Source organism: Bos grunniens, chromosome 19 (genome assembly GCF_055505025.1).
Source record: "Bos grunniens cultivar Pamir isolate PY7600 chromosome 19, Bosgru_T2T1.0, whole genome shotgun sequence".
NCBI classification, from domain to species: Eukaryota; Metazoa; Chordata; class Mammalia; order Artiodactyla; family Bovidae; genus Bos; species Bos grunniens.
Window position 1 is genome coordinate 13,139,366 of NC_141183.1, and position 26,120 is coordinate 13,165,485.

At 51.4% G+C, this 26,120-nt stretch overlaps 1 long non-coding RNA gene across 2 annotated transcripts; it reads right to left on the reverse strand.

Annotated features, from left to right (window-relative positions):
- On the reverse strand, positions 1 to 26,120 carry LOC147351293 (uncharacterized). 2 transcript variants are annotated; one of them, XR_015147378.1, is made up of 3 exons: positions 25,402 to 26,087; positions 10,829 to 10,954; positions 1 to 4,127 (listed from the first exon to the last, which is right to left on the reverse strand). It is a non-coding gene; the product is annotated as an uncharacterized LOC147351293 (long non-coding RNA). The 2 variants fall into 2 exon arrangements; XR_015147377.1 differs by lacking the exon at positions 1 to 4,127 and adding an exon at positions 8,534 to 9,571 and having other exon boundaries at positions 25,402 to 26,120.

Sequence of the window (26,120 nt, forward strand, 5' to 3'; positions counted from 1 at the left end):
TTCCTTATTATATTTTTATTAGGTGTAGGGCATTAGATGATCATTGTAAAGAAACTGGTAGGTGGCAGTTTTCCAGGAGAGCCAGTTCTTGAGTTCTCCCCTTTCAAGCTCTGTCTGAATAGATCCTCCTTTGGGGAGCCGGGTGTGTTCACCCCCCTGTGTGGATCTGGGGACCTGCCTGTCCCCTGCTGTGTGTATCACCCCCACACAGACACTGGGCTGAGCTCTGCCCATTGAGAATCCTCAGAGCCTGATTCCAGCTTTCAGAAATGCAAGTTGGGTCCACCTAGATAGAAATCATGCTGGGGACACAGGCAGGGATAAGGAGCGAGAGTGAGTAGGAGCAAGTGGTAAAGAGTTTAAAGTATAAATTGTCCTTCATTAGCCCTTGAGCAGAAGGAGCCCCTCTTCCCAGCTCCCTCCCCATGGAGGGTCCTAGCAGGCTGGGTATAGAGACACTCTGTGGCCAAAACAGGTGTCCCTGGGGCATACCTGAGTGCCCTCATTCCCAGAAGGTAGAGTCCAATAGGTGCTGACCTCAGAGAAGTGCTGGAACCCGGGAGTGTCCTTGCAGGGGTGTGTATGTTTCTCTTGTACAAATGGTTTTGGTGCTTATAAAAATCACTAAGATAGAAGTCTCTCTTTGAGACTCTGAAAGTGGGGAATAAGGGCAATGTGTGAGAGTCACAAGGGCGGGGAAGGACAGAGGTGTTTCAACTCTTTGTTCTTTGTTCGACTCCAGGCTCCATTTTTTTCAAATTGCTGGAGGCAAGCAGCTGCTGTTGAGTTGAACCCGGAGTCCTTGGTCCACGTCCAGCCTCGCTAGCTTCCAGGCTCTCGCCAGCAGCGCCCAGATTTCCTGCAGACCCAGAGGAAGGCTGCTGTCGTCATCCCGCTGCCTAGCCTGCCTTCGTACACCCTCCCAGCTCCATCTTCCTTGTGGCAGAGGGGCAGGTGTGCAGCCTCAGCTGCGGGCAGCATGTGTCCTGGGAGCTCACACCTGGGGCAGCGGAGTCATGAGCCAAGGGTGACCAGAGACAAAGGGGCACGTGCAGGGCTGGGCCTGGCTGTGTTCCAGCACCCCCGAGGAGAGAGCCTGGGAGAGAGAGACCCAGCAGGGATGCTGTGGCAGGGGTTGGGGGCAGGAGAAAGAGTTTGTCTCTGTTCAGTGTAGGATGTCCCTCATCAGACCTGCACTTCCAATAAAGCCCCCTGGAAGGCAGGAGTGGGGTGGGGACAGTGAGTCTGAAGGTCCTTCCATGAGGGAGCAGAAGCCTCGAAGGTGTATGGAGAAGGGAGACCCCATGGTTATTGATGGTTTGGAGGTGGGGTGAGGAAGCCCAGAGGTCCGCAGTGCCAACTGAGTGCCATGTGGACTGTCCCCTTCCACTAGAACCTAAAGTGACCTGCTGGCAGGGTGTAGAGCAGAGTAAGGGGCAAAGAGGTATCTGTGGCCACTAGGGGAGAGGTCCCATAGGCTGTGGACCCAGGCTGGGCAAATCCTCGGCAGGTGGGCAGAGACAGTGCTGGTGTGGGTGGGATCCTCGTGGACCAGCCCTCACCCATCCTATGCTGACATGTGTAGACTTGTATTCTCTCTTTCTGGTTGAGCAGCTTCCCCGAGGCATGTGGCCATGTTCATGAACACATGTCTGCTGGCATCTCAGACACTCGGCACCCCCACTGAAGGGCAGGTCTCGGAGTGCAGACCCTCCAAGGGCTCATGGGCCTAAAGGTGTGTTTAAACAGGGCTTTGTGTTTGTGAGCTTTGAGGCTGCGTTCACAGCCCCAGAATCCTGGCTTCTCGTTTCCTCAATATTTCGAAAGCCCTGGTCCAGTGTCGCCTTATTTCCAGAGCAGCTGAGGAAGAATCCGCTTGTGCTCATTCCTACGTACATCATCCTTGTGGGGAAGATTTAAACTTTTCCTCTTGTCTCTGGTGAGGAGTGCTGTGCTGGGCTCAGTTGCTGAGTCGTGTCTGGTGTTTTGTGACCCCGTGGACTGCAGCCCACCAGGCTCTTCTATCCATGGGATTCTCCAGGCAGGAATACTGGAGAGGGTTGCCATTTCCTCGGCCAGCAGATCGTCCTGATCCAGGCATTGAGCCCATGCCTCCTGCATCTCCTGCTTTGTCAGGCAGATTCTCTACCACTGAGCCACCTGGGAAGCCCTTGGTTAGGAGAGGGGAGTGTTTACTTACTTCCTCACCCTAGTGCCTATATCCCCCTTCCAACCAAAATCTTGCATTTTCTTTTCTTCTTTTTCTAAACTCCAAGAAATGCACATCCTTCCTCTTCTTTTTCAGTGATCTCCCTAGGGCTCCTGCAGTCCAGATGTCAGCATTCACGTCACAGTCTTTTCAGTCTCAGGTCCAGAATGTTTTCAGCCAAGCTGGCCGTGCCACGTGGCTTGTTGGATCTCAATTCCTCAACTAGGGATTGGACCCAGGGCACGGCAGGGAAAGTGTCAAATCCTTTTCACTAGAGACCAGGGAACTTTCTTGTATTAGACATATTTATGTTTTAAAATGTAAGACTAAAATTCTTGACCTGTTAGTATTTCTCTTTGTGATGGAGTCACCCGGAAGCATGATGTTTGCTTTCTGAAATGGCTGCATTCCTCCAACATCGGGTTATTTTGTCCCCAGCTGCCCCAGCCTTCAGTGCTCTTGGGAATTATTTGTCTTTACACTTCATTTTTTGAAAGAATCACATTATCAGTATTCATCCTTCCGCAACCAATTCCCAGATATGCCTTTCCCTTTATCTGAACGTTCTTTTATTTTCTTCAAAATAGTATAACACTATACTTATGGAAGTGCTTATAACTGGGGTGCTTGTTGCTGCTTCAGGGATCATGAGGTAGGTCTGGCTCTGGCCCCGCCCCCGCCATGCATTGAGTAACTTGGTCCTGAGGGTCTAACTCCTGCAGTGGCCCCTCAGAGTCAGGGAGGAGGTGGGCTCCGCCAGTCTGGCTGAGCCACGTGGTCCCCACAGCTCCTTCCAGGGTCCCTGATGCCTCCGAGCTGCCCAGACCCTGGCGCGCAGGCCACCGCCGACTGGACGGTCTCCTCTCCCCTCTGGGGACAAGCCCTGTCAGTGTACTTGAGGTCACCTTGCTGATGGGGCAACAGGAACGGAGACTCAGTGGCCACAGTAGCCAGGGGGAGGCAGCTCTTCCTGGAAGGGGAAGGGCTCACTAGGTGATTTAAACATTAGAGCACTGTTTCCCCCTCATCCTGACAACCTGTTCATTGCCTAGCATTTACAAAAGCTGTTGTTGTTGGGTTGCTAAGTTGTGTCTGACTCTGTGACCCCCATGGGCAGCAGCATGCCAGACTCCCCATCCTTCACCATCTCCCAGAGCTCGCTCAGATTTGTGTCCATTGAGTCAGTGATGCTGTCCAAACACCGCATCCTCTGCTGCCTCCTCCTTTGACTTCAATCTTTCCCAGCATCAGGGTCTTTTCCAGTGAGTCAGCTCTTCGCATCAGGTGGCCGATGTATTAGAGCTTCAGCTCAGCATTAGTTCTTCCAGTGAATATTCAGGGTTGATTTCCTTTAGGATTGGCTGGTTTGATCTCCTTGCTGTCCAAGGGACTCTCAAGAGTCTTCTCCAGCACCACCATTCAAAAGCATCAATTCTTCAGCACTCAGCTTTTTATGGTCCAACTCTCACATCTGTCCATGACTACTGAAAAAACCATAGCTTTGACTATATGGAACTTTGTCAGCAAGTGATGTCTCTGCTTTTGAACATGCTGTGTAGGTTGGGCATAGCTTTCCTTCCTTCTGAAAGAAGCAAGTGTCTTTTAATTTCATGGCTGCAGTCACCATCACAGTGAATTTGGAGCCCAAGAACAGAAAATCTGTCATTGCTTCCATTTTTTCCCTTTCTTTGCCATGAAGTGATGGGATCAGATGCTATGGTCTTAGTTTATGAAAATTGAGTTTTAAGCCAGCTTTTTCACTCTCCTCCTTCACCCTCATCAGGAGGGTCTTTGGTTCCTCTTCACTTTCTGCCATTTAGAGTGGTATCATCTGCATCTATGAGGTTGTTGGTATTTCTTCCAACAGTCTTGACTCCAGCTTGTGCTTCATCCAGCCCGGCAATTAGCATGATGTACTCTGCATAGAAGTGAAATAAGAGGTAAACAGAAAGCAAGTCTCCGGGGATAGTATCCCGAGAGGGAATCCTCTGGTGTGCTCACAAGCAGTGCGTTTATGTACAGGAGGCACAGTGCCATGAGGGGTTTGGTGGCCCCATCCCTCGGTGGCCCTGACTGAGGCACCGCCTGCCCACTTTCCTCAGTTAAACACCCATCCTGCTGCTGTCCCCCTGCCTCCAAACAGGCTTACCAGCCTGAGCTTCCCCCTGGTCCCCAAAGAGCACAGTCCCCCTTATTCTAATGCCTCTAAGCGCAGAGTGGGTGTCCTGCCCCCTGTGGGGCCCAGTCAGGTGTTTACCTCGGAAGGCAAGTCCTGTGCAAATGTGACGAGCTCCCTGGCATCACCCAGGGTTGTGGCAGGAAAGTCACCGGTGGGGCTGCAGGCATAGGAGCTGGGGATACCAGATGTGAGTCCCTGAGCCAACTCAGACCTTCCTGGGGGACTGGCCTGGCTACTCTGGGCCCTGGGGGAACACCCTCAGAAACTGCCAGGGTGCCAGATGACTTGGGGTGTTCAAACCTGCTCCCCACAGAATCCTCACCTGTAAGGTGAGAGGCATCCCTGGCACGGGAACTTGGGGGGCAGGATAAGTCCATTTTTGTGTTGATTTGTTGATTTTGTGTTGTTATTTATTGATTTGTTTAAAGTACTCTGTTCTAACATTGTGAATTCTTTGCCAAATCAACTCTTGTTTATTTAACAAACATTTGTGGAGGGCTGAGTGGGAATCAGTGCCAGGAAGGGTGAGGCTTATGCCCCAATCCTGGGAAGTCCCTGGACCAGCAGGCCCGGGAGGGACATGCAGTTACAAAAACATACATAAAAGTTAGAGCCCTTCAAAGAGGCTTCCCTTCATCCCACTGAGCCTGAGAGTGGCCCACATGCCCCAGCTTCCGGCTCTCTCTTGGCCCAGTCACCCCATGTGACCCCCAGAGAAGGTGGTGGAGGAACCTTCACACACAGAGTCTGCTCTCTCCTTTCAACTTTCTGCCTCCATATCCAGAATTACCCGAGAATCAGGATGCTTCTCTGAGAAGACTCGAAACCCAGACCAAAGAGAGGTCAGGCCAGGGCCCAAGATGTGGCTCCTTCTGATCCCGGGACATGCCCTCCCTCCAAGGGAGTTTCCGAGAGGCATCTCAGAAAGAGCACTGCAGACAGAGGGAGACTCCTCAGCTGTTCCTGGGGGAGGCAGGAGCTGGGAAAGACCTTCTTCAGGGGCTGCTTAAAATGGTCGTTGAGGGGGAGGGTCCCTGGGGTCTGTCGTGTGGCAGAGAGGGGCCCTGCTCCTGGAAGTGCCGCTGAGCCTGGAGGAGCCAGTGCTCCTGGGACCACCTGAGGGTCTGTGGGGAAGCGGAGGATCTGGTTGGGGCGCTCCTGTGACCGCAGCTGCATCAGTTACAGGTTCCATACACAGCTCCTGTGTGTGGACGTGTCTTGTGTGGACTGAGGGGCTGTGGTGAAGCCTGGGCACATCTGACAGTACTGTCGGGGCATCAGCAGAACCAGGCAGCCCAAACCCCCAACTGTGCAGACAGCATCGTCCCGTTTTCCCTTTGAATGCGCACCTGCCTGCATGCTAAGTCGTTTCAATGGCGTCTGACTCTTTGGGACCCACTGGCATGCAGCCTGCCAGGCTCCTCTGTCCATGGGATTTCCCAGGCAAGAATTCTGAAGTGGGTTTCCATGAGATCCTCCAGGAGATCTTCCCGATCCGGGAAGCCTGCATGTGCTTATAGCTCCTGAATTGGCAGGCAGGTTCTAGTGCCACCTGGGAAGCCCCTTCCTTTTGAATCCATGGAAACATATACTTCCAGAAAAGCTAGACCAACATAGAATGTCATCAGGAAGTAAGTCTGAGTCCGGGAACTACAGGTTTTTATAGCTTCTTCAGCTTTTTTCCCTCCAGAATTTCTACAACAGTCCTGTGCTCAAGTAATCAGAGAAAACTGTGTTCTTTAAGAATAAACAGCAATTTTTATTAGGTTAGAGCATGGTTGACGGGAGGAGAAGGGACAGTAGAATGATCCCTCCTTGGCTATCTCAGGCTTCCCCAAGGCCCCGGGGCAGTGGGTGGAAGGGCTGGGGCCAGGCTGAAATGCCCACGGGCTCTAAGTGCAAAACCCTGGGTCCTTTGAAGGCCATCATCTCCCCCTTCGACCCATCCCTGGCCTTTCCCAGGGGAGGGCTGTGGGACCCTGGCACCACCATGCTGCCTTTCCTGGGTGGAAGGTCACTCCAAGACCATCTGGAGAAGAGGAGGGGCTCCTGGATGGTCACCAAGGCCTAGGGGCCATGCCTGAGTGACTCAGCTGAGGGCTGCAGCCTGCTGGGCTTGACCCTGCACACAAAAGAGGAGCACAGAGTGTCTTGCTCACTGCCCTGTTCTGCAAAGGTTGATCCGCTGCAGCCGCGGACTCACAGTGCACTTCTGTGCTCAGACAGGAATTAGAGACGTTAACGGACTCTGTGTATCCGGACAAGCAGCCTGTCAGATGATTAGATGCGTGACTCAGGAAGAATTTCACTGACCCCACCTGCTTGCGTTTTCCCACAAAAGAAAAGCACCCTCACCCTTAACTTGTGATATATCTGTTCTCTGTGGCAAGCAGTAGAGTCACCTTCGCCCAGATGTATCCTTGACCATCTGTATGTGCCAAGTCATTTCAGTCGTGTCCGACTCTGTGACCCTATGGCCTGTACCCCGCCAGGCTCCTCTGTCCATGGGATTCTCCAGGCAAGAATACTGGGGTGGGTTGCCATGCCCTCCTCAGGGGATCTTGCTAACCCAGAGATCAAACCCAGGTCTCTTACGGTTCCTACACTGGTAGGCGGGTTCTTTACCACTAGAGCACCAGGAAAGCCCACCTGTACTCCTGGCCAGAAGCCCCACGAACTGGCCTCCCCCATCTCTTGGGATGGATTCTCTCACTCCATCATAGCTCTCTCACTGTGTGATTTTCTTTTAGTCAACTGCATCCCCCCAAAACACTCCCCCAAAGCCACCCTGTTCAGAGGCTCACTCAGCCTTGAGTAGGGGTCAGAAGGTTCAAGGGTCTTCCCACCCTCCTGGCCTGAGAAGATTGGCCCTCAGCGCCAGGACACTCCAGGAACACAGATGCCCCTCCCGTCCTCCCACTCTTCACCCCAACCCTGGGGCAGTGCTTACTTCCTCTACATCCTCATTTGAACTCTGACCTCCTCTCCTGGTAGAGGCTTCCAGGCCCAGGGCTAGAATATACAGGCCAGAGGCCACCAGGTCTGAGAGTGACTGAGGGTCAAAGTTTAAAATTGGGTGTTTTCCCACAAGGGGCCCCAAGGAGGGCTGTGAGCAGGAGGCTGAGGGCAGGTGCCCTGGGGACAGGTCCAGAATCCTGGGCGTCAGCTGGTCAGCACACACCTGAGGGTTCAGGTCCCCACCTTCTGGAATGTGCCAGAGTCAGCCTGAGGGGGAGGTCCACAGGCTGAGAGCAGAGCCCAGCCGGCTGCTCAGGCTTCATGGGAACCCCAGGGGACTGTCCACACTGAGGCTGGGCCCCCTGGGGTGGGGGTGAGGGAGGGAGAGAGCGTGCAGTTCGCTTCTTCGAGGGGTCAGTAAACAAGGGTGTTTTGTTCTTACGAGGTCCCTGCTCTCCCATGGTGTGAAGGCCAGCCATTCTGAGCACAGTGGGTTCTCCGTGAATGTTGATCAACAGCTATGGGTGTCCCTGGGGTGGAGGATCACGTGTTTACAGAGCCGGGTCCCCAGCCCCTCCCCACTTTGGAGGTGGCTGCTGCTCTTTTATTTGCTGAGTTGGGTCCAACTCTTTTAAGACGCCATGGACGGTAGACCATCAGGCTCCTCCGTCCCTGAGATTTCCCAGGCAAGAATCCTGGAGTGTGTTGCCATTCCCTTCTCCAGGGGTCTTCCCCACCCAGGGACCAAACTTGCCTCTCTTGCTGGGTAGACAGATTCTTTATCTCTGAGTCACCTGGGAAGCTTTTGGAGGCAAACTGCTAAATTAAGGAGGGGAGTAAGGTTTTTGGAGAGCACTGAGTCCCACCTGCTTCATAAAATATGCACACTAGTCACAAAACCCGGTTTGTTGCCATTTGGCACAAAATCTCAGGACTTGACTGGTGGCATGTTATTGGAGGACCCACACTCCTTCACTCTGCCGGGGTCCAGCCCCAGCAGGATCCAGGGGTACCCTCAGGATGATGGCCTAGGCAATAAGGATAGCAAAGTGGAGAGCAGGGCTTGATCTTTCTTGATAAACACAGAAAGCCAATAAAGTTCCTGTGTTCCAAGGAGTCATCCTGAAAGAACAACAGAGAGAAAAGGAGGGAAAAGGAAAAAAAAGAACGACACAGGGAGACCAAGCTTCCGTGAGCGAGGCCCATAACTTTATTTTCAAAAGGAACTTTTATACCTTGACTTGTACATAGAAGGAAATGAAAGATGCAAAGTCATACAGAGTCAGCCCAAACATTACATCTGTTTTGTCTTTATCAAAACCAGGATTTTTTCTGCACACCTTTCCCATAAACAATGTTGTGTACAATATCTTCTGGCCTTGGAGGCACGTGGACATTTTATGACCCTTTTTTGATAAAGGCTGCTCAGCCAGAAAACTTATTTTCCCTTGAAGTGTTTTTTCTTTATATTTCTCCCAGCCTCAGAAAATACTAAACAGAGTTACATTCTCACGGAGCAAAGGTGCAGTGGGTCACAACAAAGAAAGAACCAATTAGCTCAAAGGTCTGATGTGGGTAATTCCAAGGCTGCTGCTTGTTTTTCTTACATTCCAACTACGTTAACCAATCACTCCCAGGTGCACAGTGGGTAAGGGATATGGGCACTCGGCAGCAAGCACTGGCCCAATAATGAGGCCCTTTACCAGTACTATCTATTCTAATAATTGTTCACCCCTTAAAGGACTCTATGCTCATTAGGACTTTTAGAATGTTTTGGCTTCCCGTGCCTTTCAAGGTTGGGGAGTTGTGAACAATCATGTGTGTTAATTGCAAGAGTATGGATAAACCTGTCAGGCAAGCTAGAATGCCAACAGAGGGGTTAAAATAGAAATATTCCTTTTGTGTCCAAGAGACTTCTTAACTAAAGCCCTAAATTGACTTTTTGCAGAGAAAGGTGATCGGGGATAACCTCCTGTTAATGTCAGAAGAGTTGGTGAAAGGCACAAAATAGTAAGGCAGACAGATTCTGGTTTTGGGGTAGATGCTCCAGCAGGTTCAGGGGGTCCCTTGAGGCCCGATCCGCCTTTGCCTGTCAGGTCTCTTCCGCATGACCTTTGTCATGGGTGGGATCTCCCGTGGAGGCTCCCGGCATCACTCCATCGTTGTTGCGCATGGAGTATCAGCCACCCAGTTGTCATTTCCTTGTTGGATTTTCACTGGCTCAGCTGATAAAGGGTTCAAAAAAGCATTCAGAGACTAAAAGAATGTGGGGATTGTTTGCTACTAAAGGAGCAGATGGGATTCCCTGGTGGCTCAGATGGTAAAGACTCTGCCTGCAATGTAGGAGACTCAGTTTCCCTCCCTGGGTCGGGAAGAACCCCTGGAAGAGGGAATGGCAACCCACTCCGGTATTCTTGCCTGGAGAAGTCTGTGGGCAGAGAAGCCTGGCAGGCGACAGTCCATGGGGTCACTAAGAGTTGGACATGACTGAGCCACTCACACACACACAGAGGAACATGTGGACCCGCAACCAATGAAGTGGTCTTGGGCCTGAAATAGTCATCCCTCCTGCACGTCTCTGGCTTGCACTCTGCTAGGGAGAGGGGAGGTGGGTGGGGAAGGCACTTGTCGGGAGCGGGAGGTCATCCTGTCTCAGAAGCCAGACTAGGGACTAGGCAGGGGCCTTGACAGAATGGCCAGCCCTCGGAGCAGCCCAGCCTCCTGCCTCCTTGTCCCTGTGAGGGCTATCCTGCGAAAAGCTGAGACGTCTGGGAGGCAGGCAAGATCTTAGTTTTTTGTATGTCTTGTTTTTAGCCAGCTTTTTCATTCTCTTTTTCAGTTTCATCAAAAGGCTCTTTAGTTCCCGTTCGCTTTCTGCCATAAGGGTGATGTCATCTGCATATCTGAGATTATTGATATTTCTCCCCGGAAATCTTGATTTTGGCTTGTGCTTCAACCAGCCCAGCATTTTGCTCTATGTACTCTGCGTATAAGTTAAATAAGCAGGGTGACAATATACAGCCTTGACGTACTCCTTTCCCAATTTGGAACCAGTCTGTTGTTTCATGTCTGGCTCTAACTGGACAGGCCTTCTAGGCAGCTGCTATCGGGGGTGGTCGGGGGAGGCGGAATACCATTCTCAACTGGGCCCCAAGTTGGCAGGTCTGAGTCAGCATGCCTGGGGGCCCTGGTCTGAGGGTCTGCTCAGGGTGAGGGAGACTCATATGCTGGTGATCCCCCATGCACATATACACCTGACCAGGTCTCCTCTCAGCTGCCCGTGCCCTCTGCTGGAAGAGGGGCCTCCTGGTGATGGTCTGCGGTGGGGGATCCGTGGAAACAGGGGCCTCCAGCCCTACCCTGTGTTCCTGCCTGGAGAATCCCAGGGACCGGGGAGCCTGGAGGGCTGCCGTCTATGGGGTCGCACAGAGTCGGACACAACTGAAGCGACTTAGCAGCAGCAGCAGCAGCAGCAGACTTACCCTGGCAGCCTGTGCAGGGGGCCTGTGCCACACGGTCATTCAGGGGTCCAGGCAGCCAGAGGCCCCTCCAACTGGTGACACTGTCATCGTCAGAATCACACTTGGGCCTGAAGGAGTCTTTTGGGCCTAGAAAAGAAAACAACAGTCTCAAAGGCCCTTGCTGAATCATCTAACTTCAGAGAAAACAGGCAGAACTTTAGGTCCCGCCCTGATGCTCCAGGCCGGTTGCATCTATCTGGGACTTATCACCCCCTGTCCAGAAACCTTCCACCCCCTACACCTGCCCAGAAGACTTATCACCCCCTGCCCAACTACAAATGCCATCTCAACTAAAGAATACCCAAAACAACCCGCCTGATTAACGTTTCCCTTATCGCTTCCACAAACCTCCCTATAAATATGGAGCCTCCCTGGTCCCTCTGGCTCTCAGCCTGGTGCTTAGGCCGACTGTCGCCCCTCCTTGCCTGAATGAAGGTAACCTACTTCTGTTGAGCTCGTCTTTCCTCTCTCTGCCTCGGCCTGAACTATACCTTACGTTCTTGGTGCCGAAACCTGGAAGGGGCGAGGCACTCGTCTCACTCCCTCTCACTCTCCCTCACTCTCATGTTTTCCCTTTTCCAAGAATCTGGGAGCGTGAACATCCTCCGAGCTCACTTTTCTGCCAGGGCTCAAGTTCCCCTCCGGGACACTAGTGCCTTCGTGAGGGGTTCAAGCCTTGGCCTAAGGCTTTATTGGTGCTTTGCGTACCCCCAGGCCTCGGCTCTACCCCCTTTCCCTCTCTCTCTCTTTCTGACGACCTCCAGAATAGAGAACTCCTGCCATTCGACTGCTCTACATGCAACACTCCACTCAAGCCAGCCCCTAGATTAAGGTAAGATCCGGACGGTGTTCAGTAGGCGCCCTAGAACTCAGTCCTCTCCAGGTCCCGGGGACCCCCAGCCCAGGGGCACTCTGTAGACGACAGTGGGGGACGCTCCACCTCGACACAGAGCTCTCTTCTCATAACTCCTATTGCGACTACCGGTGAGAATCAAGCTCTCAATAGGAGCCTCTGCTTGCCTTTCAATTATGGGGTCTGGCCAATCCGTCCCAAAAGATTCCCCTCTGACCTGTGTTCTCAAAAATCTCAAACCACTGTCACTCACTAAACTCAAAGCTAACCATTTAAAACAACTCTGTACACAGACTTGGCCTCAATACCAATTAGACAATCAAGACCGCTGGCCTGAAGTCAGCACATTTGACTTGAACATTCTTCAAAATCTCATCAACTTCCTTAAACAGAATGGCAAGTGGTCGGAGGTCCCATATGCCCAAGCCTTTTGGGCCCTTTGGAGCAGGCCCTCCCTATGCAAGGTCTGCTCCACCCACGAAGTCCTTCTGTGCACCTTGTCTCCCAAGCAAACGGGCTCTTCCTCAACTAACCTCAGACCGTGACCTTCCGAGCCCCTTCTCTACCCACCACCCGCCAACTCTCCTTCCCCTATATCCAACGCTCCTACTGGCCCAGAAACCTCTCCTGACTCCCCCTCAACCCCACTACCCCATCTCCCCGACCCCCCTCCCCCCTTGCATCCCCCCCCTGCCACACAGTCATGTACCCAACACGATCCCCTGAGAGAGGTGGCAGGACCAGAGGGCCCCACCCGAGTCCACGTGCCATTTTCATTGTCAGATATGAGCCAGATAGAAGAAAAGTTAGGATCGTTTTCTGAAAATCCTACCAGATCCAGCAAAGAATTCCTGAGACTCTCCCAGGCCTATAACCTCACATGGAGTGACGTCTATTATATCCTAAATGCCACTCTCACCCCTGATGAAAAAGACCATATCTGGCAAGCAGCAAAAGCCCATGCTGATCATTTACAAAACCAAGATGGGGAGAGCCCAGGTGCTGATGAGGCGGTGCCTCCGTTAGATCCCCACTGGACTTACCAGCCCAGTGACCCAGGTATCAGGAGAATCATATGATTACCTGCATTCTAGAAGGGATGCAGGAAAATACTCCTATCCACGTCAATTATGATAAAGTCAGGAAAATCACCGAAGGGGCAGACGAAAATCCAGCCTTATTCTCGGCCCACCTCACAGAGGCAGTCCAGAAGTATACCAACCTAGATATCACCACCCCTGCTGGCTTACTCTACCTTCACACTCAATTCATCAGCCAGTCCGCCCCTGACATCAGACGCAAGCTTCGACAACTAGAAAAGGGCCCTGAGACCCCCCAAAGAGACCTTCTAGAAGTAGGCTTCAAGGTGTTCAATAATAGAGAGGAGGAGGCTAAGAGAGAAAAAGAACGTGAGAGAAAAGCTAAATATGCTTTTTGGCAGCGGCAGTTAAGGGAAGAGATCAGCCTGGCCCAAGTCATCCCAGAACGGGATTTAAGACCCCCCATCCCCGGACCCTGCTTCCAATGCAACGAGTTCAGGACACTGGGCAAAGGCATGCCCACACCCACGGCCCGCCAAAAGCATGCCCAAACTGTGGCCAGTGGGGACACTGGAAGATGGAGTGTCCGCAGGGACGCCCTGGCGACTCTGGGGAAATCCCCACTTTTCCCCAGAACCCCAGCCCAACCCTACAAGAATTGTTCCAATGATGGGGCCCAGGTTCCAACCCCCCGGCCTGTGACCCAAACATGAGCTCGGAACTTAGGGTGGATGGGGTAGTGGCTGGAAAAAAAGACCTCTTTTATAGTAGACACAGGAGCCACTTTCTCTCTCTTAACTTCCTACTCTGGCCCAACTCAAGACTCAGAACTCACAATCAAGGGGGTCTCTGGAATTCCCCTAAGGCCAAAAATCAGCCCTCCATTACTCTGTCAATTTGGAAAATTGACCCTTATACACTCATTCCTCATAATGCCTCAGTGCCCGATGGCACGCCTAGGGAGAGGTTTGTTATCCAAATTGGGGGTCTTTATGACCATACCCTTCTCGATACAGTCTCTATATTCTGCATGCAGATGGCACCTGGACGGTCCCTATCCCTCACCCTGACCTTCCTTTGGATCTACCCACCTCAGAACCCCAAGTCTGGGACACTGTTCATCTATCCATAGCCAAACATCATCCCCCAGTCCACATTACCCTAAAAGACCCCTTGACTATAATCACCCAACAACAGTACTCTCTCACCCCGGAGGCCCACAAGGGACTTAAGCCTATTGTAGACCGTCTTCTTCAAGCCTCTATCCTAATTCCTACCCATTCACCACACAACACCCCTATTCTGGCAGTAAGGAAGGGACCAGGATCTGCGAAAGTCATTGAGGCCATCACATCGACATTCCCAGTAGTCACTAACCCTTATACCCTTGTCTACCATACCCCCGACTGCACCCACTTCACAGTATTAGATCTCAAAGAGCCTTTTTCACCATCCTGCTCCACCCCCTCTCCCAACCCCTTTTCACCTTCACCTGGCAAGATCCAGAGACTCACGTTTCCCAACAACTAACATGGACAGTTCTCCCCCAGGGGTTCAGAGACAGTCCCCACTTTTTTGGACAGGTTTACAAAAGGACCTACAGACACTCGACCTAGCCCCTAGTCATCTCCTCCAATACGTAGATGACCTCCTCCTTTGTAGCCCAACCCGAAAACTCTGCCTCCAACATACTGCCAAACTCCTTGGGGCCCTGGGATCCTGGGGTTATCGGGTATCCCAATCTAAGGCCCAAAATAGCCCAGACAAATGTCACCTACCGGGGGCTCTCCATATCCCATCAACAAAGAACGATTCCCCCAGATAGAATCCAGGCCTTGATTAACTGTCCACTTCCAAAACCAAAAAGGGAGCTCCTGTCTATCCTCGGCCTCCTCAACTTTTTCCACATCTGGATCCCTAACTTCCCCCTCATTGCAAAGCCGTTCTATAAGGCAACTAAGGGATGTCTGGATGAGCCCCTCTTTAACCCCTCCTTGCTGGCCAATCCTCTTCGCCAGCTCACCAGAGCCTCCTCCGAGTGCCAACTCTCCACCTGCCAGATCATACCAGACTATTCTTTCTCTTTGCACACTCCAACCAAGGACAGGCCCTGGGACTTCTGTGTCAGCGGGCCAGAGACACCTGGGCTCCCATAGCCTATCTGTCAAAACAGCTTGACATGGTGACCAAGGGCTGGCCTCCCTGTATACAGACCATGGCTGCTATCGCAGCCCTCGTACCCAAAGCAAATAAACCCTCTAGGCATGCCCCTTTAGCAGTCTGTTCTCCACACACCTTCGGAGACTTACTATCACATCCGGCTTTCCTCTCCCTTCCCCCTTCCAGGGTACAGGTCCTACATACTTTTCTCCTCGACCCTCAGCTCTCATTCTCCCCCTGCTCTCCCCTTAACCCCGCCAGCTTATTACCCACGTGCTCTACAACAGACTCCCTCCTACATAGCTGCAGCCTAACAGTAGATCTCACCCAAAACCCCTTCCAACATTTAACAGATCAGCCCATCCTAGACCCAGACACCCCACACTGGTTCGTTGATGGCAGCTCTCAAAACTCCCCACCCTTTGCAGCAGAATACGCCATCATCCAGGGGACCTTTGTCACAATCACGGAACCCAGACAACTGAAGCTTCACCTCTGCCACCTCACACCACCTCCCAACAGGCAGAACTGATAGCTCTCACCAGAGCTTTGAGTGTGTGTGTGAAGTCGCTCAGTCCTGTCCAACACTTTGCAACCCCGTGGACTGTAGCCCACCAGGCTCCTCTGTCCATGGGATTCTCCAAGCAGGAATACTGGGGTGGGTTGCCATTTCCTTCTCCAGGGGATCTTCCCAACCCAGGGATTGAACCCTGGTCTCCTGCATTGCAGGCAGACACTTTATTCTCTGAGCCAACAGGGAAGCCTTTAACTGGGAAGCCACCAGAGCTTTAACTCTGGCTAAAAATCTAAGGGTTAACATCCACACAGACTCCAAATATGCCTATAGCATACTTCACTCAAACATCCTAATATGGAGGGAAAGAGGTTTCCTAACCCAAAAGGGACCCCCCATTATTAATTCAGACCTGATCCACAAACTTCTAGAGGCAGCACTCTTACCAAACAAAGCCGCCATCCTCCACTGTAGGGGCATCAAAAGGGAAGTGTCGTATCAGCTACAACAATGCTGCAGACCAGAAGGAAAGGAGACAGCCCTGTCCCATCCTTCCCTCCAGTCCCCTGTCATCCTAGCTCTGACTCCACCCGACCCTCCCTCCACCACAGAAATCCTCTCTTATCTACACTCACTTTTTCCTCCCTCATCCAAGACACTCCGACAGTTCCTCCGTAACCACTTCCCCATATCCAATGCTGACCAACAATATTTAGATAACCTTACCTGCTCCTGTCAAACATGTCAACGTACTAACCCCAATTCCAACCTTAAACCGACATCCTTTCCAACCCATCAAATGCGAGGCAGCCTCCCAACACAGGATTGGCAGATAGACTGTACTCATATGCCCCCGGTCCAGAGTCAGATACCTCCTGGTCCTTGTGGACACCTTTTCAGGGTGGGTAGAAGCATTCCCCACCAGAAACACAAGAGCCCACACCGGGGCCCAAATCCCCCTCACAAAAATTATCCCCAGGTGTGGCCTGTCTTCATCCCTACAGTCTGATAATGGCCCAGAATTTATGTCCAAGGTCACCCAACAACTTGTCCAATTCTTACAGATACCCTGGAAATTTCACATTCCATACAGTCCCCAGTCCTCAGGAAAGGTAGAAAGGATGAATAGAAAAATCAAAGAAATCCTTACCAAACTAACCCTCGAAGTACATCTGGATTGGACTAAACTTGTGCCAAGTGTTCTCCTCTGAATATGGGCTTTGTCCAGAAAGCCCCTGGGGCTGAGCCCCTTTGAGGTGATGTGTGGAGGCCCGTGCTCCCTCCTGGACGCAGCCCTGAACCTCCTCCCATACCAAGCTTCTTACACTCCCCTCTGCTGGCGGAACTCCGCAATGGCCTCTGGAAATACTTCAACCACAATTTGCCTGCCCCTGACCCCCAAGCCTCCCTGCCTCCTTTACAAACTGGGGACATGGTCTGTCTGTCTGATAATCCCCAGGGTGACCTAACCCCAAAGTGTCAGGGACCATTCAAAATCATCCTCCACACCTCAACTACAGATAAACTCGAGAAGGTCACCTCCTGGGTACACCCGTCTTGCCTAAAACGGGTCACCTCCGATCCTGCGCTGCCCTCCTTAAATGACACCTATCGGGTCTCCCTCACAGGACCCACCTCCTTAAAATTCACCCAGCGACAACCTCTGTCCACCATCCAAGAAGGCACTGAATGACCTGGACTCTCCTCAACCTACAGCTGTTCCTGACCCAAATACTACAAGACCTCTGGACCAGCGCCCCGACAGGAACCTCCTCCAAAGACCTGACTACACTGGTGTCTCAACTGTGGCTCCAGGGAACCTTCTGCAACCTGACTCCAGACGAAACTGATTTCTTTACTCTCATTCTCTACATCATTCTACATCCTAATGAACACTGTTCCTCGTCAGATTCAAACCACCACCAACTTGGGGCCTTTCCCCCTCTCCCTGACTGGCCTCTCCCTGTCTCTCTAACTATAACAGCACTCTTAAGCTTAATCCTTGCTATAGGCCAGGTAACTGTCTCCCTCAGGACTGGCCACCCAGCCTTCGTCTTTCCGTGGGTATCGCCTACGTTGCTAGCTGTGTTCTACTCCAAGGGTGCTATTTCCTCTGCACTGCCTAACTAACAGCCCATGACTCCTCTGTTCCTCATCCTTGCTGCACTACCCAGCCTTCTGGCTACTCCCTGCCCCTGCTCTGACATTTATTCCTATGTACATTCCTCATGTTATAATACAGCTCCAAAACCATGCACCATGAACCTCAGGGGCGGGAAGTCCAAATCCCTACTCACTGTTCGAGTACAACAGAGAGGGAGTTTCGTGAGTACTTGCCATAAGCCAAATAGAAGAAACGTATGTTTCTATCCCATTACTCACTGGGGGTATTTTAGATGGGGGCGGGGTATTAGATCAAAATCGGGAAAAGAAACAAGAACAAGTCATCAAGAACATAATTTCCAGGTTACAGGCGACCCCTGAGCCTTATAAATGCCCAGACCTCCTTTCCCAATTACGGCCTGTCCTAAACCTCCCTCTGGCAACCAACACGTTACCCGCCTTCTCAACTCTTCCTTCCAATTCTTCCAGTACACACAACACACACCCCAGTCTTAGATATGCATGTCACTGTCTCCCTCACCGTCATAACAATTCCTTTACCTTCAACCTGGCTTTCACAGGGCAACTATACCTCCCCTTCCCAAAAAAAACTACACAACTCATTGGGCCAGTCTCTGACAATGTCCTTCTCTCAGCCTCTTCAAACCTAACCTGTATCAACTAGTCTAGTCCCAACTACACTGGTCTTACAAACTCCACTCCCTCCTTCTGTTCCACTTGGGTTCTCTGCTAAGTCTGCTATGTCACTTCAGTTGTGTCCGATTCTGTGCAACCCCATAGACCGCAGCCCACCAGCTTCCCCCGTCCCTGGGATTCTCCAGGCAAGAACACTGGAGTGGGTCTCCATTTCCTTCTCCAATGAATGTAAGTGAAAAGTGAAAGTTACTCGCTCAGTCGTGTCCGACTCTTAGCGACCCCATGGACTGCAGCCTACTAGGCTCCTCCATCCATGGGATTTTCCAGGCAAGAGTATGGAGTGGGGTGCCATTGTCTTCTCTGGACCGGCACACACAATTGCACCATCCGGGAGTCCTCTCTCTCTGCGGGACCTGCACATGCTCGTGTCTCCCGTTGGACCCCCTGGACCTTGCATCTTGGTCTTCCTGACCCCGGGCCTAACATTCCTCAAAGAAGAAGAGGGAGAACAAGAGTCTCCCCACAAGGGGAACTTTACCCAGGAAAAGACGAGCCGTCATAGCCCCGCTCCTGACTGGGACTGGCAGAGCAGCAGCTCTAGGCACCGGATTGGAGGCAGCTCGACCTCTGCCCAATTCTACTACAAGCTGTCCCAAGAACTTAATGAAGACATGGAGCAGGGAGTGGAGTCCTTCCTTTCAATCCAAAGACCAATTAACTCATTAGCTTCTGTGGCCCTCCAAAATAGGCGAGCCCTGGACCTTCTCACCACAGAAAAGGGAGGGACCTGCCTTTTCCTAGGAGAAGTGTGGTGCTATTTTGTTAATGAAACGGGCGTAGTCCAGGGCAGAGTCAAAGAACTTAGACAGAATTGAACGCCGCAGAAAAGAGTTACAAAACCTTTACAGTCCCCGAAAGCAGTTCCCTTGGTTGCTCCCTCCTGGGACCACTGGTACTTATCATTCTATTCCTCTTATTTGGACCCTGTTTCTTCGATCTCTTTCAAAGGTTTCTCCAAGAACGGATTCAGGCCATCTCTTGAGATCAGTCAACACCATTTTTCTTCTCGAGAGCCTCACCCCAAGCTCAGAAAAAGGAGACCCTGGGCCCTAGGACGATCCTCCATTCCAGACCCAAAATCATTGCCTCATATCCAGCAAGAAGTAGCAGAGAGATACGGCACCCTTTTTCCCATTTTTTTAAATGATTTTGGGTCTGGAACGAAGGAGTCTTTTGGGCCTAGAAAAGAAAACAAGAGTCTCAAAGGCCCTTGCTGAATCATCTAACTTCAGAGAAAACAAAACAGAACTTTAGGTCCCGCCCTGATGCTCCAGGCTGGCTGCATCTATCTGGGACTTATCACCCCCTGTCCAGAAACCTTCCACCCCCTACACCTGCCCAGAAGACTTATCACCCCCTGTCCAGAAACCTTTCACCCCCTACATCTGCCCGGAAGACTTATCATCCCCTGCCCAACTACAATGCCATCTCAACTAAAAACTACCCAAAACATCCCGCCTGATTACCGTTTCCCTTATCACCTCCACAAACCTCCCTATAAATACGGAGCCTCCCTGATCCCTCTCCAAGCTCAGCCTGGTCGTTAGGCCGACTGTCGCCCCTCCTTGCCTGAATAAAAGTAACCTGATGCTGTGAAAGTGCTGCACTCAATATGCCAGCAAATTTGGAAAACTCAGCAGTGGCCACGGGACTGGAAAAGGTCAGTTTGCATTCCAATCCCAAAGAAAGGCAATGCCAAAGAATGCTCAAACTACCGCACAATTGCACTCATCTCACAGGCTAGTAAAGTAACACTCAAAATTCTCCAAGCCGGGCTTCAGCAATATGTGAACCGTGAACTTCCTGATGTTCAAGCTGGTTTTAGAAAAGGCAGAGGAACCAGAGATCAAATGCCAACAGCCGCTGGATCATGGAAAAAGCAAGAGAGTTCCAGAAAAACATCTATTTCTGCTTTATTGACTATGCCAAAGCCTTTGACTGTGTGGATTACAATAGACTGTGGAAAATTCTGAAAGAGATGGGAATACCAGACCACCTGACTTGCCTCTTGAGAAATCTGTATGCAGGTCAGGAAGCAGCAGTTAGAACTGGACATGGAACAACAGACTGGTTCCAAATAGGACAAGGAGTACATCAAGGTGTATATTGTCACCCTGCTTATTTAACTGATATGCAGAGTACATCATGAGAAACGCTGGACTGGAAGAAACACAAGCTGGAATCAAGATTGCTGGGAGAAATATCAATAACCTCAGATATGCAGATGACACCACCCTTGTGGCAGAAAGTGAAGAGGAACTAAAAAGCCTCTTGATGAAAGTGGAAGTGGAGAGTGAAAAAGTTGGCTTAAAGCTCAACATTCAGGAAACGAAGATCATGGCATCCGGTCCCATCACTTCATGGGAAATAGATGGGGAAACAGTGGAAACAGTGTCAGACTTTATTTTTGGGGCTCAAAAATCACTGCAGATGGTGACTGCAGCCATGAAATTAAAAGACGCTTACTCCTTGGAAGGAAATTTATGACCAACCTAGATAGCATATTCAAAAGCAGAGACATTACTTTGCCAACAAAGTCCATCTAGTCAAGGCTATGGTTTTTCCTGTGGTCATGTATGGATGTGAGAGTTGGACTGTGAAGAAGGCTGAGCGCCGAAGAATTGATGCTTTTGAACTGTGGTGTTGGAGAAGACTCTTGACAGTCTCTTGGACTGCAAGGAGATCCAACCAGTCCATTCTAAAGGAGATCAGTCCTGGGTGTTCTTTGGAAGAACCGATGCTAAAGCTGAAACTCTAGTACTTTGGCCGCCTCATGGGAAGAGTTGACTCATTGGAAAAGACTCTGATGCTGGGAGGGATTGGGGGCAGGAGGAGAAGGGGAGACAGAGGATGAGATGGTTGGATGGCATCACTGACTCGATGGACGTGAGTCTGAGTAAACTCCGGGACTTGGTGATGGACAGGGAGGCCTGGTGTGCTGCGATTCATGGGGTCACAAAGAGTTGGACACGACTGAGTGACTGAACTGACCTGAACTGAATGTCTGTTGAGGTCGTCTTTCCTTTTTCTGCCTTGGCCTGAACTATACCTCACAGGGCCTGCCCTGGCTGCAAGTGTCACTGTCATGTTGCAGGGCAGTTCACGGAGGATAGGGAGCGCCTGGGTCACTTTTGCCCCGTGTCTCTTCCAACCCAGATCTACACCTTTTTCTCAAAACAGACTTCAACACAACTTGCATGAATCTTTTTCTTTTTTGTCTTTTGTTTAGTCTTTACTTAGACAGCTTTGAGGCTCTGCAGAGTGACTAGACCTTGGAGCTCAGTGTGGCTGGAGGTTGCCCCAAAGCACCCGGTGCTGTCCTGCTGGGCTCACCGTGCACTTCCGTTAGCCCACCTGCCCCATGACGGTGGCCACTGCCCTCGGGCTCGACTTGACCCACAGCCGGGTGCTCTCACAAACACGGGCTCACGTATGCTCACATGGTGTACGCCATGGAGCCACAGGGCTGGGAGCGATCCCTGCTATCCTGGAGTCAGACAATGAATAAAGCTCCAAGACAGGTTTAGAGTTAAAATTGTCAGAGGACTTCAGAATTTAATTTTAGAATTAAGCACTGCTGCAGAAGAGAGGGCAGTCCACCGCTCATAAACACACAGGAGACCACATCAGATCTCAGGACCGTGCCTGCTGTGATCAACCCTGTCTCCTGCCTGTGCATCCCTGGAGCACCTGGTCACATGTGGCTTTGTTCTTCAGGTCTGGACAGCGGCGATGCTGTGTGCTGCTCACCAGCTGCTGCTGCTCCTGGACCACACGGGGGGAGGTGTCCAGGAGCCATGCCCCATGCTGGCCCACACCTCACAAACCTGGTGGCCACAGATTTGTTTCAGGTGGGTCCAACCCCACTCCACAGGTAGGTCTAGGGCCATCCCTCCCAGAGGCAAAACCTTCCCCTGTGGCTGGAACCCAGAGGGAGAGGGGCCCCCAGCTTCAAGGGCTGATCACTGGCCAGAGCTCTATCACCCTGCAGGACACACAGTCAGGGCAGATCACAGCACAGCACTCGGGAATCAAGGCCAGAGACGCCCAGAGGACTCACGTTTTTCTTTCATTAGAGCTAAAGCCTTCTGACTTTCTGATTCGTGTTTGAGGGGCTTCAGGTTAACCTGTCCTCATGGTGGAAAAGTGAGATTTGGGTTTCTATTTCAGTTCTGAGTCCCAGTGGTTGGAGGGATGGAAGATACTGGAGCCTCAGGACACACAAAAGGAAACCAGAGCTGGAGGAATGGGCCCCCACCTGTTGGCCAGGGAAAAGGGGTCGTCAGGGCTGAGGCCCCTCTGTGAGGTCTCCTGTGATTCCTCGGGCTGGCTGCTGCCACCGTCCTGCCCTGGCCATCAACTCACAACCTTTCTTCATCTCGCTCTCCTCCTAGAACTCATCCATCCGACATCTGATGCACTTTCCCTGTCAGGTTTTATTTTGGGACACTCCTTTGACCAGTTTCCTTAGGGGAGCCTGGAAAGCACACCTTTACCCCCAGGGCGAGGGCATGATGAACCTGTAAGTTGCTGAGCCACCCTGCAGAAGGCACAAATGGCACAGGTGTGGAAGGGTTTCCAGAGACAGGGAGGCCTTAGGATGCATGTCTAAAAAAATCCACCGTGATCCACCAGGATATATTGGGATCACGATACATTGGAGTGTCAAGATCACAGTGAAGAAATGTGGAGCTTGGCAACCTATTGCGAAAGCAGCAAGTTCCTCCTCCTCCTTCAAACACAAGTGACCAGAATCAGGGCAGCAGCTAGCCTGGACCCTTTTTGCCATTTCCACCCTGTCTCTCCTGTTTCCTCCAGCCGTGGCTTGGAAGCCAAGCCTGGTGGGAGGGGGGGCAGCAATGGCTTTAATTAGTGAGTGATTCTATTACCTCCTGCACCGCATTCCTGGTCCTCTCGGTATTGGTTTCCTAACACCTGGGCAATGAGCTTCCTTGTCTCATTTGCCTGTAGCTTAGATTGGAGACCATGTACATGGTTTAATAGCTTCTTTCTTAGCAATTTTCCTAACTATATGCTAAGTTGCTTCAGTCGTGTCCGGCTCTGTGTGACCCCATAGACGGCAGCCCACCAGGCTCCGCCGTCCCTGGGATTCTCCAGGCAAGAATACTGGAGTGGGTTGCCATTTCCTTCTCCAATGCATGAAAGAGAAAAGTGAAAGTGAAGTCGCTCAGTCGTGCCGACTTAGCAACCCCGTGGACTGCAGCCTACCAGGCTCCTCTGTCCATGGATTTTCCAGGCAAGAGTACTGGAGTGGGGTGCCATTGCCTTCTCCTTCCTAATTATAAGACTGTTGCAAAAGGGGAAACATCTTCTACGACCCACAAATCCAATTTCCCTAAGCCATTGATATAAATGACTTTTAAACTTCGATTCCTGAGAGAATGGCATTTAAATTGACAGAGAATTCCTGCGTCGTCTGGGTCTGAGTATGTGAGTACGTTTTAGCCCAAAAGTCCAGAGAGTCCAACATCCACAGTCTTGCTTTCCAAAAAGAGGCAGAATCTTCAGCTTTAACCAACGGCCGTGCGTGGGTTGGCTGGCACAAGTCATGTTTCCTCCTCCCCAGGCAGGCCCCATCCCTCCACAGGGAAGCGTGTCACTCTGCCCCATTACTCGATCTGTTCGAAAACTTGGGTGTAAAGAGATTGTGTTTTAGAGTGTGACCTCCACCCACCAGGCCAATTACCCAGCCCACTCCCAAGTCATCCCTATGGTGGCCTCCTTTCTACTGTGGCAAAGACGAGCCGGGGTACTGAAGACTGTGCTTCTAGAAGCTGGAGTGTTCCGAGGACTTGCTCCTACAATTTCTCTTTCTGCAGAATCAGGAAAGAATGAAAAGGAATTGCCACCAAATCCCAAGAAGCATAGTCCACCAAAAGAGCGCACACCAGCCACTGCCTCTGCTGAGGGGTTTGAGAAAGCACCTTTAAGAATCTCCAGCATCGTGATTATGGCACATACACCTTCTCAGCCCCTTCATGGATCCCAGCCCTGTCGTGGTGAAGGGGCTTGTGTAACTCAGTGAAGCTGTGAGTCATGCCACATGGGGCCACCCAAGAGAGACAGGACATAGTGAAGGGTTCTGACAAAATTGGTCTACTGGAGGAGGAAATGGAAACTCCTCCCAGTATTCTTACCATGAGAACCCCATGAACAGTATGCAAAGGCAAAAAGTATGATACCCGATGAGCGCCCCACCCCACCCCGCCCCCAGATCAGAAGGTGTCCAATATGATACTGGGCAAGAGCAGGACCAGCAGAGGGCAATTACTAACAGCTCCAGAAAGAATGAAGAGACTGAGCCAAAGCAGAAACGATGCTCAGTCGTGGATGTTTCTGGTGGCGACTGGAAAGCTAGAGCAGAGAGTGTCATTTTCAGGGCAAGATGCCCAGGGTGTGAACCAGTCAACACCAGACCCTGAACAGGCTGCAGAGGTTTCTCCACATGAGAGTGACATTTGGCTGAGGATTCAGGGCCTTGGACTCTGACACGGCACCTTCTGTTTCTCCAGTTCTCAGGGGGCCTGACCCAGGCTGGAGTCCACTGAGAGGCCACACCCAGCTGTGGGGGCCCTGAGCCCCACCAGTCTGGCATGAACTCGGCTGTTTTGAAGTTTCTCAGCACTGGCCTCGCAGTGTCTCGGAGTTGGATGCCCTGTGGTAAGCACACACATGTCCTATGCGGCCTGGCAAGGGATGAACCCCAGACAAGCATGACTGTTCCTGGAGTCTTAGTACAAAGATGAGCTCCAGGACCCAATTTGGAAACCATCCCCCGCCGCAGTATCACTTTTCCCGGCATTGCAGGAAACGTTCATGGGCACCAATTCTGCCAGGACAGTCAGTTGAGATTGCAGAGAATCTCAGTTGTCACAGAAAGAGGTAAAACAGTCCTCAAGGATGGTGCCGCATCACATCTGGCTGGGTGACCTCGGAGCCATCCCCGCCCCTCACCATTTTGCTGATTTACTTTTGTTTTTGGTTTGAAGGATTCATTAACAAAAGAAACCACTTTTCACACAATAAACATTTTCAATATTTACTAGAAGATTATTTGGCTTAATTTCAATATACAGCCCTTAAAAGAAGAGAAATAGAAACAATAGAGAAAAGTAACAGCACATACATCACCACATGGGGCCGACCAACATCCAGACGTAAACAGAGCTGGAAGGTCCCTTGGTAACAGCATATGGAGTCCCAGTTGGGAAAAGGTCCGCATCACCCAGGTAAGACTTCAAATTGCAGTTTTGGAGGCTCCTGCTTGGAATCCCAGGATGCAGCTGATACCATCATCCGTGGGTGTGCAACAATGCAGCTCTGGTTTTCCTTCACCTTTTACATTGTTGTTTGTTTCACCTTGTGAGTCAGGAGATTTTCCAGACCCCAGGGAGTTGGCCAGAACTCCAGGGGCTCAAGAAAATCCAAGCCCCGTTCCCTTTCTTATCCAAAGTGCCACTTGACTTGCTGGTAACAATTTGTGTGTTTGCAAGTATGCACATAGTCCAGGCAAGATCAGAAGTCAGTCAGAGACCTCTCCAGCTTCTGAAACCTGAACAAGACTTCCTTCTTCTTAATTTCCCTAACACCGCCCCCCGCCCCTTTGCTGTCCAACCAGCACAGTGACACAGCATCCACACACTCGCACCCCACTCACAGGCTTGTGCATGGCCTGGGGTTTCCATCTGCAGGGGAAGGCTGGATGGGTCGCCCCTTTGCCCTTCTTGATGCTTCTCCGTGTCTCTGCTTCACCCAGACTGTGGACATAGGCTACAGACTGGCTGAGAATGTTACAGTTGTGTGTTTTCTTATTTCCACAGAACTTCATGTTCATTTTAGAAGCCT